Source organism: Chelonia mydas, chromosome 1 (genome assembly GCF_015237465.2).
Source record: "Chelonia mydas isolate rCheMyd1 chromosome 1, rCheMyd1.pri.v2, whole genome shotgun sequence".
Classification (NCBI taxonomy): Eukaryota; Metazoa; Chordata; order Testudines; family Cheloniidae; genus Chelonia; species Chelonia mydas.
In genome coordinates, this window is record NC_057849.1 from 132,120,741 (window position 1) to 132,133,895 (window position 13,155).

Genomic DNA, 13,155 nt, shown 5'->3' on the forward strand with positions numbered 1-13,155 from the left:
CTCCTTCATAAATAAACACCTACTCTATGCTGTATACCATCTGCAAACACTGCATCACACTGCTTGTTCTGTTTGTATTGTGTTGTACTCAGATCTCACCTCCAATGTTTGCTTTGACTGCTATATAAATAATAATCTTACTACACATAAAAATATATTTCCCATGCACTTTTTAAAATGGAGTGTGCCGATCCAGATTTTAATGAATATGTAAAGTGTACCTAGAATCTCACAGATGGCAAGTTTTCATGCTACATAAAATATGTAGTGTGTAACAAACTAGTTAATATATTGTTGTATCATTTATTTAAAATATGATGAAAATTTGCAGTGTTAAATTCCAAATGATCTAATCTGTGCTGTCATAAACTGTGATTATTAGGAGCCGTACATGAACTCTGCAACATCTGCAGATGTTTTTTCTTTGTTTTTTTTTTAAGGGAAGAGTGGCGATAGCTTTCCTTTTGTACATTTGGATCTTGTTCTCTCTGGGACTAAGCACAAGTTAAGTATGAATGAGACTTTTCAGAAGATTGGGCTTTACACTGGAAAAACTGGAAGGAAGAAAAGGATTTAGCTGCATGAATGGGATAAGACATTTTTAACATAAGAGCAACAAAAAAGATTTGCATTTTCTAATTTTGTTTAATGCAATAGTCTTCCCTAATACCAATTACTGTTCTGCCAGGCATAGGATTTAATTGTTGACGCTTCTCATTTTGTGGAAAGTATGAGTGCAGCTAATATGATACTGAGCATGAATTTTGTTTATTGCCCAAAAAGGTGTTAGCCAGAAAACTTTACAAGTGCACAGATTTGCTAGGAAATCAGGCATTTTAAAAAGACTAGCTCCAGAAATCAAGTTTTTGTCTGTTTACTAAGCAAGAAAGACTCAAGCATGCTTTACTGACCAGTCCAGTCTTTTTAAAAAACATCGAATAAACTTGAGCCTATGGTCAAAAACGCCATTTAAGCAGAAAAGCAACCCAGCACACACCTCATTTCTTAAAAATAGTCTCTTACTCTTTCTGTATAATTATGTTGTATAATAGTGCATACCTGCAGCATCCTACAGACAAGCAACTGAAACTCAGGTAAACAAGCCTTTTTAAAAAATCCAGGCCCAAACCATTGTTCGCCTGTTAAGTTAGATTCAGGCGCTCAGAAGACTAGACTCTGAAGGGGAAAATAATTTCTTCTGAAGTTGTGACTAGCTCTAATGGGGTCAGTGAGCCTAAAACCAAAGACTACCACAGCAACAAAAAAGAGAATTCTTCTTCAAGTGATTGCACGTGTCCATTCCACTCTTGGTGTGCACGTGCCCTGCTCACAGTCACCAAAAATTTTTTCCCTCAGTTGGGGCGAGTTGAGCACCCTCTGCTGCTGTGGGCCGCTAGTGCGAGTATAAAGAACCCAGCCGTCCCCACGCCCCCTCTGTTCCTTCTTTATGGAAACTCCGATGTAAAGGGGTAGGAGGGCAGGTTGTGGAATGGACATATGCAGCTTGAAGAACAACCGTTACAAAAGGTTAGTAACTGTTTTTTCTTGGGATTGTTTACAATGAGTTCACAGCTTTAATGATAATGTGAGTTGGGGTGGGGGAGTGAGAAAATGAAGACAGTATGTGGGTCATGTACGAGACGACAGCAGGTGAACAACAAAAGCAGCTGAACCTAATGGGAGGCAGTGGTGGTGGGGAGTAAGAGGAGAGAGAAAAAGAGAGAGGAGAGCAAGAACAATTTATGAAAAAGGAAAATTTCTCAGATTGAAAAGTGTAAAGTGCTGCTGCTGCTACAGGGAAAACTAGAGGCAGTTTCCAGAGAAAAATTCTACGGGAAGCCTACAGATGCCTCCCATCTGAATAAAATAAGGTTAGGAACTGAAATTCTGATCACAGAATCATAGAAGATTAGGGTTGGAAGAAACCTCAGGAGGTCATCTAGTCCAACCCCCTGCTCAAAGCAGGACCAACCCCAGCCGGGGCTTAAAAACCTCTAACGATGGAGATTCCACCACTTCCTTAGGTAACCCATTCCAGTGCTTCACCACCCTCCTAGTGAAATAGTGTTTCCTAATCTCCGACCTAGACCTCCCCCGCTGCAACTTGTTCCTTGTTCTGCCATCTGCCGCCACTGAGAACAGCCGAGCTCCATCCTCTTTGGAACACCCCTTCAGGTAGTTGAAGTCTGCTACCAAATTCCCCCTCACTCTTCTCTTCTGCAGACTAAATAAGCCCAGTTCCCTCAGCCTCTCCTCATAAGTCATGTGCCACAGACTGCTAATAATTTTTGTTGCCCTCTGTTGGGCTCTCTCCAATTGGTCCACATCCTTTCTGTAGTGGGGGCCCCAAAACTGGACGCAGTACTGCAGATGTGGCCTCATGATGATGGGGTCTAAATTAACTGTTACCACTCAAGAAAGAGATCTTGGAGTCATTGTGGATAGTTCTCTGAAGTCATCCACTCACTGTGCAGCGGCAGTCAAAAAAGTGAACAGAATGTTGGGAATCGTCAAGAAAGGGGAAGGTAATAAGACAGAAAATATCATATTGCCTCTATATAAATCCATGGAATGCCCACCCCATCTCAAAAAAGACACATTGGAATTGGAAAAGGTTCAGAAGAGGGCAACAAAAATTATTAGGGGTATAGAACGGCTTCCGTATGGGGGAGATTAATAAGAGTGGGACTTTTCAGCTTGGAAAAGAGGTGACTAAGGGGGGGATATGATAGAGGTCTATAAAATCATGAGTTGTATAGAGAAAGTAAATAAGGAGGTGTGTGTTTCTCCTTCTTATAATACAAGAACAGGGGTCCACCAAATGAAATTAATAGGCAGCAGGTTTAAAACAAACACAGGAAAGTATTTTTTCATGCAACACACTGTCAACCTCTGGAACTCCTTGCCATAAGGTGTTGTGAAGGCCAATACTATAACAGCGTTCAAAAGATCCAATGAAGTGAGCTGTAGCTCACGAAAGCTGATGCTCAAATAAATTGGTTAGTCTCTAAGGTGCCACAAGTACTCCTTTTCTTTTTGCGAATACAGACTCACAAGGCTGCTACTCTGAAAAGGGTTCAAAAGGGAGCTCGATAGTTTCATGGAAGATAGGTCCATCAATGGTTATTAGCCAGGATGGGCAGGAACGGTCTCCCTTGCCTCTGTTTGCCAGAAGCTGGGATTGGGTGATAGGGCATGGATCACTTGATGATAGCCTGTCTGTTCATTCCCTTTGGGGCACCTGCCATTGGCACTGTCAGAGGACAGGATATTGGGCTTGATGGACCTTTGGTCTGAGCCAGTATGGCTGTTCTTATGTTCTCATCAGTGCCAAATAGAGGAGAATAATCACTTCCCTCGGTCTGCTGGCAATGCTCCTACTAATGGAGCCCAATATGCAGTTAGTCTTCTTGGCAACAAGGGCACACTGTTGACTCATATCCAGCTTCTCATCCACTGTAATCCCCAGGCCCTTTTCTGCAGAACTGCTGCTCAGCCAGTAGCTGTGCCTGGGATTCTTCCATCCTAAGTGCAGGACTCTGCACTTGTCCTTGTTGAACCTCATCAGATTTGTTTTGGCCCAATCCTCCAATTTGTCTAGGTCACTCAGGACCCTATCCCTACCCTCCAGCGTATCTGCCTCTCCCCCCAGCTTAGTGTAATCCGCGAACTTGATGAGGGTGCAATCCATCCCATCATCCAGATCATTTATGAAGATGTTGAACCAAACCAGCCCCAGGACCCACCCTCGGGACATTCCGCTTGATACCGGCTGCCAACTAGACATCGAGCCATTGATAACTACCTGTTGAGCCCGATGACATAGCCAGCTTTCTATCCACCTAATGGTGCATTCATCCAATCCATACTTTTTTAACTCGCTGGCAAGAATACTGTGGGAGACCATATCAGAAGCTTTGCTAAAGTCAAGGTATATCACATCCACTGCCTTCCCCATATCCAGAGAGCCAGTTATTGTGTGTATATCTGATTAGGAATTTAGCTGAGAAAGTAACTGTTTTCAGAGTCTGTTGGTACTTCACTGTACAATGACCAACACTTCAGATGCGTATGATGGGGATCCCAAAGAGGGGATCAACCAGTGTCATCCTCAACACCCACGCTTTCTTATTTATTGGAAAGTAAAATCGACTGGCAAATTACAGCCAGTGCAGAATCATAAACATTTGTTGTTCAATATCCCTCCAAAATCCGAAAGGGTAAGAACGTTCAGTTTTAAAAGGTTTTCAGTACTCTTCTAATCAACGTAATAGATTACAATTAACATGATACTGTTTTCCGTCTCAGATGGGCAGTACTGTTTTCTGTTTTAACTGACTGTTTTCCAGGGAAACAGAAAGGAGGAAAGTAATATCCCCAGGGAGGAGCAACGCAGCAGAACCAAGGCTCTAGGACAGGGGAGAGGGACCCCTCAAGAAGTGGAGATTAACAGCAGGGGAGTAGAGATTGAACCCTGCAGAGTCCATGCTCCCAGCCTGCCACCAGAAACAGGAGCTACAGGGCATTCTTCCTTAAAGAGGAGGTTTCGGTGACATTTCCCCAACCAGCTCTAGCTTTATCCTGTAGCCCAGAGAGCTAACTTTAGCGTTTTACTTTACCTACCAGTAATGCAAGCAACCTACAGACCTGTATCCTGTAAGGCATTAGCTTAAACAGTTAGCATAAGGCTTTGAGGCCTGTGAACTTTGGCAGAGATAGGTGGCCTGTCAGTGACCCTGGGTTTTGGGGAATTGGGAACGGGTGGTGGGGGGAGGCTGTACAAAGTGCTACCATGTTACCACAAGAGCAATGAACTGAGACTAGGCTTGGCTATTTTAGGATAAAATGTTGGCAAATGCTTAATTGCGAACTTGCCTTGGGAACGAATTGATAATGGTGATGGTAAAAAGCTAAAATAATTAATATACTAACCGATAGGGTAAGGACACCGCAACATTATTAGGGTGAGGAATGGGCCAGGGAGGCGGGGCATTTGTATGAACATTCACGACAGTCTCTAGGCCCTATAATAGGCCAGACCACCATGTAAGACGGAGCTGATCTAATCTGGATCTAGATCTGGACCTTCAGACTCGTTTGGCATGCCAGTGACAGAGCAGGACCGTTGTTTCTTACCATCAGATCCTCAAGAAAGGTTGTGAGTATATGCAAGGAATGGTAAAAGATATTACTTTCGTTCTGTATTTTTGCTGTCTTTTTAAGTGGTTTGGAGCATTTGTATCTTGTGCTAATACAATTGCTTAGAGTTTTGCTTTCCACATAGTTTGCTCGTCTTTGTTGTGTACACCGGAGTTCCCAATCAGATACTGAACTTAATCATCTTGATTCTGTTGTGCCTGATTCTGGGACTAGAACCCTACAATCTCCCAGCTCATTAGTGTGTAATTAATTGGAAATCAAATATTAATAATGCATAACCACTAAATCATTGGGCAAATATAACTAGCTCCAGCTATCCTCAGTCCAATGCAGGGACCATGTCTACAAAGATGTCTATAAGGAGCTCAGCTTAGTGAGGCCCTGAACCTAATTTTGGACATCACCACAGTATAAATAATAATGAAGAGCAGTCTGCCTGGTTGGAAGCAAAAAGTGCCTTATTCACTTCATCACACTACTTGTAGCTTTATTCATCGCAGTGGGATGAACTGGAACACAGAGAAGGAGAAAAAAAGAACAGGAACGAGCTCACAAAAAGACTAGGGGAGGAGTACGTTGAAAAGAGTCTAATTATAGTGTGTCCTGAATGTTTTTAATCCCAAAACTAGCACGGAAGTAATGATATGTGATTAGAATTGCATACAAGGGTTATTATATGTGGAGGGAGGTGTAATTGATGGAGTGCAGGTTCAAAAGAGGGAAATAGCAGGCAACTAATGATGAGATGTTGATAGATCAGAGTGTTGCAGAGCCTTTAAACTGAGCATAAGGGAGGCAGTGCCAGTGAAGAGACTCATGAAAGGAGTGATGTGGACAGAGGTCTGGGCTCGAAGATGAGTATTGTGGCAGCACTGCGGATGGACTGCATATAGATCTTAGATTGGGTTACACGTGATGACACACATGGGTATAATGAGTGGATTAAGGCAATCCTGGGTCCTAGGCATGGCTCCACACATGGTCTCAGGCCCCACTCCCAAACTCTGGCTTTGTGAATGCCATCACCACTCCTAGCATGGATCCCCACACAAGCTATCAGCTACGATGGGGAAGCAAGGGCTGCCACTGCTTCTCTTTGGGCAGGATAGAGCCTCTCTCTTCACCGGCTCATCAGTTCCTAGACAAACACCTGTCAAGGATGGTCTAAATAATACTTAGTCTTGCCATAAGTGCAGCGGACTGGACTAGATGACCCCTGTGATTCCTGACTTCAGATGGGATGGGATCCTGTCCTCTCACCTGCCACTTTATTAGAGAATGTTGTGTGAACCCCTACTCCAGAGGGTGCAGGTAGTGCAGGCAATAGCCTTCCCTGACAACCGGGAAACCTCCTCCCTCCCTTCCAAAAAGGCATCAGCAGCTAGAGTGCCCTCGCACAGGGAGCAGAAACAAGGGGCTTCTTGTGAGAGTACCAGAAGATCAGCAACAAGCAGGACCCTGTCCCTTCTTTCTACCTGCATCCTGGCAGTGGCAGATGGGTCCATTTGAGGAGCATGGCAGCAGCAATAGTTGGGGGATGCTCAGCCCAAAGTACATACTGAAGTTCCCGCTGGGCTGGATCCATAGAGCAGACTGCCTAAGAGGCATCTTAGTGATCACCCCATTGAGATGAGTCTGGAAGTTCACACAGTCAATGGATGAATTGGGAGCTAGAACTTATTAGAGGGAGATGAACCTTGTCGCACAGTGAGTTGTGCCCTTTTGTAGGGTTTCGGTATTAAGCTCTGGTTTGTGCCTGAATTTTCTGCCCCCATGTTATAGGAATTCTGGGATTTCTAGTGCCATTAGACTTGTAGGCTGGGAGGAAGTAGAATAAAAACCAAGCCATTTTGCATTGCCATGTGAGACCTGTGGAGAGCAAGCAATAATTCGTAGATTTATGAGCTCAGTAATTATTATTAATAATTGGGAGTGTCTGTGCTGAGAGACCTGAAAGGGAACGGTTTAGCTGTTATATTTCTCCAGGGAAGGGTGACTACTTCCTGGAACACCTGTTCCAATAGGTGAACCCAGGCAACAAGGGGGTAGGACTTTGTGAACCTATGACACAAAGGTAGAAGGGCTCTTTGTATCCCCAGTGAGAGGATTGCTTGGGGAGGTGGTGTGAATGGTTGGGGTTTTCCCGTACAAGTGTTAAGACATATTTTGTATGTTAATATACCATACTCCAGCAAGGATAGACTTTGTTTGTGGAACTCTAGTTGTATTGTGTGATTACACCAGACCAAGGAGGAAAACTCTGTTTGGATGCTAGAAGATGAGGTACACTGTGACATTCCTTTGTATTTGTCTGAAACAACTGTATGTTGAATGGGGTCAAGGGCCTGTTGAAAGGCCATGGGATTTGTCTGAGGAGGGTATCCTTATTCAAATTATGTGACTATGAAAAGAAATGTGACATTCGGGTCAGGCAGTGTTTCTCTCTCTCTCCTGACTCAGTTTGCCATCAATTCAATTCTAGAAGCCTAAGCACACGGGTGGGATGGTTTTCCTAACTTTGTTTCATTTGTAGTAGTGCTTCTGAGAATACAAAAAATGGTGCACATGGTGTATGAGAACTAACAATTTCTTGTTTGTTCGCTATGACCCTGATCCATCAAAGCATGACAACACATGCTTAACTTTAGCCTGTGTGTAGCCCCACTGAGGTCTCTGTCTGTCTGAAATGAGTAGGAGTCCCCTCCTGTGCTTACGATGGTTTAGGGCCTTGGTGTGATTTTTCATTTGTAATGTATGTCCATGAGTCTTACTTATGCACTTCATTTTCTCTGGCTGTGCTTGTGCTGTATACTTCTGGGTGTATTTGTTGAATCAGTCAGTAAATCACCCGGGGAAACTTTTGCAGGGGGAGGGAAGAGCAGATTTGTCTTGTTGGAGTCATGTAGTTTTTCTGAGTCAATGCAAGTATCCTCCTAAAACTGTATTTTTCCCAGTTGTGTTTTTTTTTTTAAAGTTAAATATGACTGGCTTTCTGTCTGACATTCTTTTATCAGAAGGTACATCTCATTTATTTTCCTGTGCATTCTCTCACGTGGTTTCAGGTCCAGACCCGTGTCCACTACTTTATCCAAACAGTGGGGGCTCTGGCACATAGGTGGATTCCTTGGCAGTGTAAAGTATTTCTTGTTGAGTGAGAAATGCTTCGATGTGGGACTAGAGCTGTCTCCTATAGACAAGAGCTTTGAGATCTTTCACCTCCACTGAATAGCTGCTGGATATAGGCAGAACAGGCCTTGTAAAATATTTCCTCAACATTTTATGTGTGTGCAGAGATGATAACCCTTTCAGCTGTCCTTGATCATGCAACAAGATTTCTGTGTCTACTCTATGCCTGCTGGTGTGTCTTGCTCTGCGGTAGGGTTTTGAGAGGAGGATATGACAACTGATCTTGATAGCACAGCGGTGCAGTCCTTTTTTTAAAAAAAAGCTTTCTTTTTTCACATTAAAATAAAAAGATTGACAGGCCTAGTGGTTCAGTGGAGGCTCTTGTCTTCTGGAACTAGGGAGAATTGGGCTAAGCATTTTTATTCCGGAGGCAGAGGCAGATTAAATATCATAGAAATAGCATGTTTAGTTTTCCAGTTTCCATTCTGTTTTTTTAAGTTGTTAGCATTTAACAGTGGAGTGATTTGAGGGGAAAAGCAAACAAAAACCCTAAAACCAGCTGGATATTAGGATAATAAAAATATGCTTTCAAAAATTTAAGTGGCTTCAATTTTGAGGCGTAAAAGGAGTTACTGAGCAATATGCATTTTCATTAGCTATTTTTTGTAATGGTTTCAATCACGCATATTCTGAATACTATTCAATCTAAATACTGTGTTTATTGACAAGATGGGATCAATCATCTGTAGATTAAAGACTTCCTAAGAACATGTAGATGTAATATAGACTCATAACATACCCTAGCCATATATATTATGCACACTACCGATAACAGGAGACTCAGGTTTTCACTTCATCTAGAAGAAGTCCTGAATGCTGTCATGAAAGAGATGGCCCACTATTGCAAAAGATGGAGACTTAAAACTTGTAAAAGACAGTTTCCCTCTGCTTCCATCCACCATGCAAAGGCCAACAAACAGCTCAGCATGTTCCTGAATGGACACAGGATGGTTCACAACCCAAAGTCTGTGTATCTTGGTGTTGCACTGGACAATACTTTGACTTTCAAGGAACACCTTACCAAGACCTCATTGAAAGTAAAGACAAGACACAATCTGATCATCAAACTAGCTGGTTTAATGTGGGGAACCAATCGCTACAATTCTGGACTTGCCTTGTGATATTCTGTAGTAGAGTATTGCTTCCTTGGTGTGGTTCAGCTCTTTACATACAGGACTAGTAGACACTCAGCTCAGTGGAACTGTATGTAAAATAACAAGTACCAGGAGAATGATCAGCCTGGCATGGCTGGCATTCTTGTCCTATATCTCCCCTCCTGGCGTCAGCAACAAGTTGCCTTGCAGAATCTGCTGCTTAAAGTACAAAAGATGCCACATCTACCCATTTAAAGATGTGTTTAATCTAGCAAGCTGAAGCTCAAGGCGTGTTTGGACAATTCCCCTAAAGAACTTCAATTTCACTTCCAAGTATCATACTAGGTGGCGAGAACAAGACTCAGACATAACCAGTGCCTATCTTAAGTCAGTCCTAGTTTTGACTTTCTCTGCCATCTTTGCGTAAAGCTCAATTACTCCAGGGGTGGAGTAATCAGATGTAGGCCACATACTTGCAGGCTGCATCTATCAGCCAGGGCTGCCTGGTTCCCTCATGAACTTGGACAATGCCCTTCCTTCACCTGGTTAAGTCAATTAGACTAACATGCTTGACTTAACTATTTATGAGATGCAATCTCTCTCTATATACACGTATACACTGAGATAGAGCTCATATAGTTTTCCAAGTGAGATTACAACCGTTCTGTATAATTTCAGTTGCTGGCACTTACTCATTTTCACTGATTTTGTAATAGGCCTGAAGCAATTTTAACTCAGGCTTCCATACATTTGAATCAAAAACTGTAAATGAAACTCAGAGGATGCAAACGAATGGCTTGTCTAAACAGAGCGTTAGTGTGCAACAAGCTGGGGTGTAAATCTACCTCACCACACAATTTTTAGCGTATTTAACCCCACGACACTCCTGTGAGGTAGGGAATTGCTATCATCCCCAATTTACAGATGGGAAATTGAGTCATACCTGACGAAGGGACTTTTCGAGGATCCCACAGGATGTCTGTGGCCCAGCAAGAATTGAATCCAGGCCTCCCATGGCCCAGATTAGCATTTTGGGGCATGCTTCTCCCCCACTCACCAGCGTGCAGACTGCCCGTCCCATCTCATGGCTGCGCTAGATGAAGAGTCTGACCAACTACTGAGGGAGGCACGTGAACAGGCAGCCAAAAGATCATTTATATATAACTAGGAAAAAGGCAAGATTCCCAGCTAGAAACAAATGGCTTTCCAACCTGGGTTGACTTTGTCACAGGGACAGGGCAAGCTTTAAACTACTTTTAGTCCCGTCTCAGGTGCACCCTGTAGGTGATGGGTTTGGCTTCTTGCACCTTTTTCAAGGGTGGGGGGCTCCGTGGTCCAACCACTATTAGACTGCGTAATTGGGCCAGCAGAGCCTCCTTGTTTTTGACTGTGTAATCATGACAGGCTGAACTATACTAGGCACCTGAAAGAAAATGTATCTTAGGGAGACTGTGACGAACGGCTGATTAATGTGGCTCAACAGTTTTATCAGAACAAATATTGCTTATTCGCCCAAATGTCCATAGTAAGCAATAAAAGGGATAAAACAACACAAGGCCTGTCCCCCTGGTTCTCACCTACAATGTATTCTTTCCTTGCGCTTTATCCTTTCCATGTTAGGTAAGTTCCACTCAGCCTAGCCATTCCAACTCCTGGGCTGGGAGTTGACAGACCACCTCTGCAACATCCTCCAGGCTCCTTGTTAGAAACTCCTCTCCAGCTGCTGCTGCTGCCCATTCAATCCCACTTCATCTCTAAGATGGAGTTTTAAGAGATTAGTATCCTCTTTGATCCCAGTTCCAGCCTGAGAAGAATACACCTTGCGAGTCTAGCTGGAATATCCACCTGCTTGGCACCAAAGTTAATAGCTTCCCCATTGTATCCACAAGAACCCTTGGTATTTTCTCTGACAGGACCTTTTCATCGGCATTGTTTTGTTTCCTGTTTGTTTCTCGCCAACAGCCTCCTTTGAGTTAACTCCTTGCAGTTGGGCAGAATAATATCAAGCAGCTAAACTGAAGTGCATATGATATTTATAAACAAAAATACAGAATATTCCTTCATTCTTCATGCTGTGCAAAGTGCTGTGAAGTATCAATGCTAATCGACCCTGAGCTCCATTAATGCAGCAATTTAAAAATTATATTTGGATGGGGAAGATTATCTAGGTCTTTATGAATTGTGAAAAGGTACATGGGACGTATGGGAACATTAGTAATAATACTTAGCTCATACATAGCACTGTTTAACAGTAGATTTCAAGGTGTTTTACAAAATTAAATTATGTATCATTTTACAGATGGGCAAACTGAGGTACAAACAAGTGAGCAGTAGTGTCTACCTTATAAATGAAAGTATTAAAATTATTTTTTAAAAAGGGATAATTTGTTCTTATGGCACATGTCTACACACATAGTTTCTAGGTATTTTTATTACTACCATGAAAATTACTGTAAAAAAGTGTTAAAAATAAGCTGTTAAGTGTTAATTTGAGATCCATGAAGTTGGAGACATCAGTCTATGAACCATATGGGGTATATTCTGTAGGTAATTTACTACTCATTTTAAAACCTCCCACTCTGATGTTTTTGCTTTCAATATAGGCTCCTCAATTATCCTTGTCTCCCTCTGTCAAAAGCCTGTAAGCTTTGGGAGGGATAGAAGAATGCATTAGTTCAGTTTTACATGAGTCTGCATGCTACAGAATATTACTAAAGATTCATTTTTAAAAGCATTACTTTGTTTCTTAATAAGAACATTTGATTTGTTAAACTACTTTAATCAGGAATGGTTTAGTTGCATTTATCTGGGATAATGTAGCAAATCTGACATTTATTTGTTTCTGTATCATGAGTAATGTTAATTTTATTAAAATTTCCAGCATGCTCAAATATTAGAACTAAGCTCTGTTTTATTGCAAATGCCTGTGTTTAGATATGCTTAGTGAAATGTTTTTCTACTCCTTGAAGATACGGTGCTTGCTTAGTGTGATTTGTAATGAAATTCAGGCAATCTCTAGCACTCTATTGTAATTCTCTGTTTTACATGTAAATGATATTTTGAATCACTATCTTTCCTCAATAGTGATTAAGCCTTCAAATAATGAAAAAGAGGTTAGTTTGTTTGTTTTTAATGATTCATTCCTCCTTTGGGAAAGACAAACTATGTACACTGTTATAGAATTTAGCAATTTGGAATGAATTGTTGAGTTACCCATAGCTAAATATTTCTCTTTTTTTTTAAAAAAAGTGCTGGCCAGGTTACACTTCACTCTATTTCTTTAGAGGAAATAGATATATCTAAGATAGGTGGATATAGATATGTCTTATTATTTGAATAGCATCAACGGTGATCATTATGGTAAATATGAGACAAGGCCCCAGCTTACAATGTGGCTCATACAAATACCATGAGTAAAAGTTATCACCAGCACAGGCTAGAGAGAGGAATGGGTTATATGGGGGAAGAATTAGAAGTGGAAAAGCTCTTGGAAGAGCATGTATGAACTACATGGTGTAATCAACTGGGTTCTCATGGTGGTTTATATTTATTTATTTATATATATATATATATATATATATATAAAATGTGTTATAAAATCCTAAAATGGGACCAGATCATCTCCTCTCCTTCAGGGTCTGGAGGTTCTCTGAATGGATCCTGTCTATGTATCTTGGTGTCCCCTGCATCCCTTCCAAATCCACACAGATATCCG

At 41.9% G+C, this 13,155-nt stretch overlaps 1 protein-coding gene across 7 annotated transcripts in view; it reads left to right on the forward strand.

The window, feature by feature from the left end:
• FRMPD4 (FERM and PDZ domain containing 4) overlaps positions 1 to 13,155 on the forward strand; it is a 437,407-nt gene that overhangs the window by 263,283 nt on the left and 160,969 nt on the right. The gene's annotated exons all lie outside the window — the stretch shown is intronic.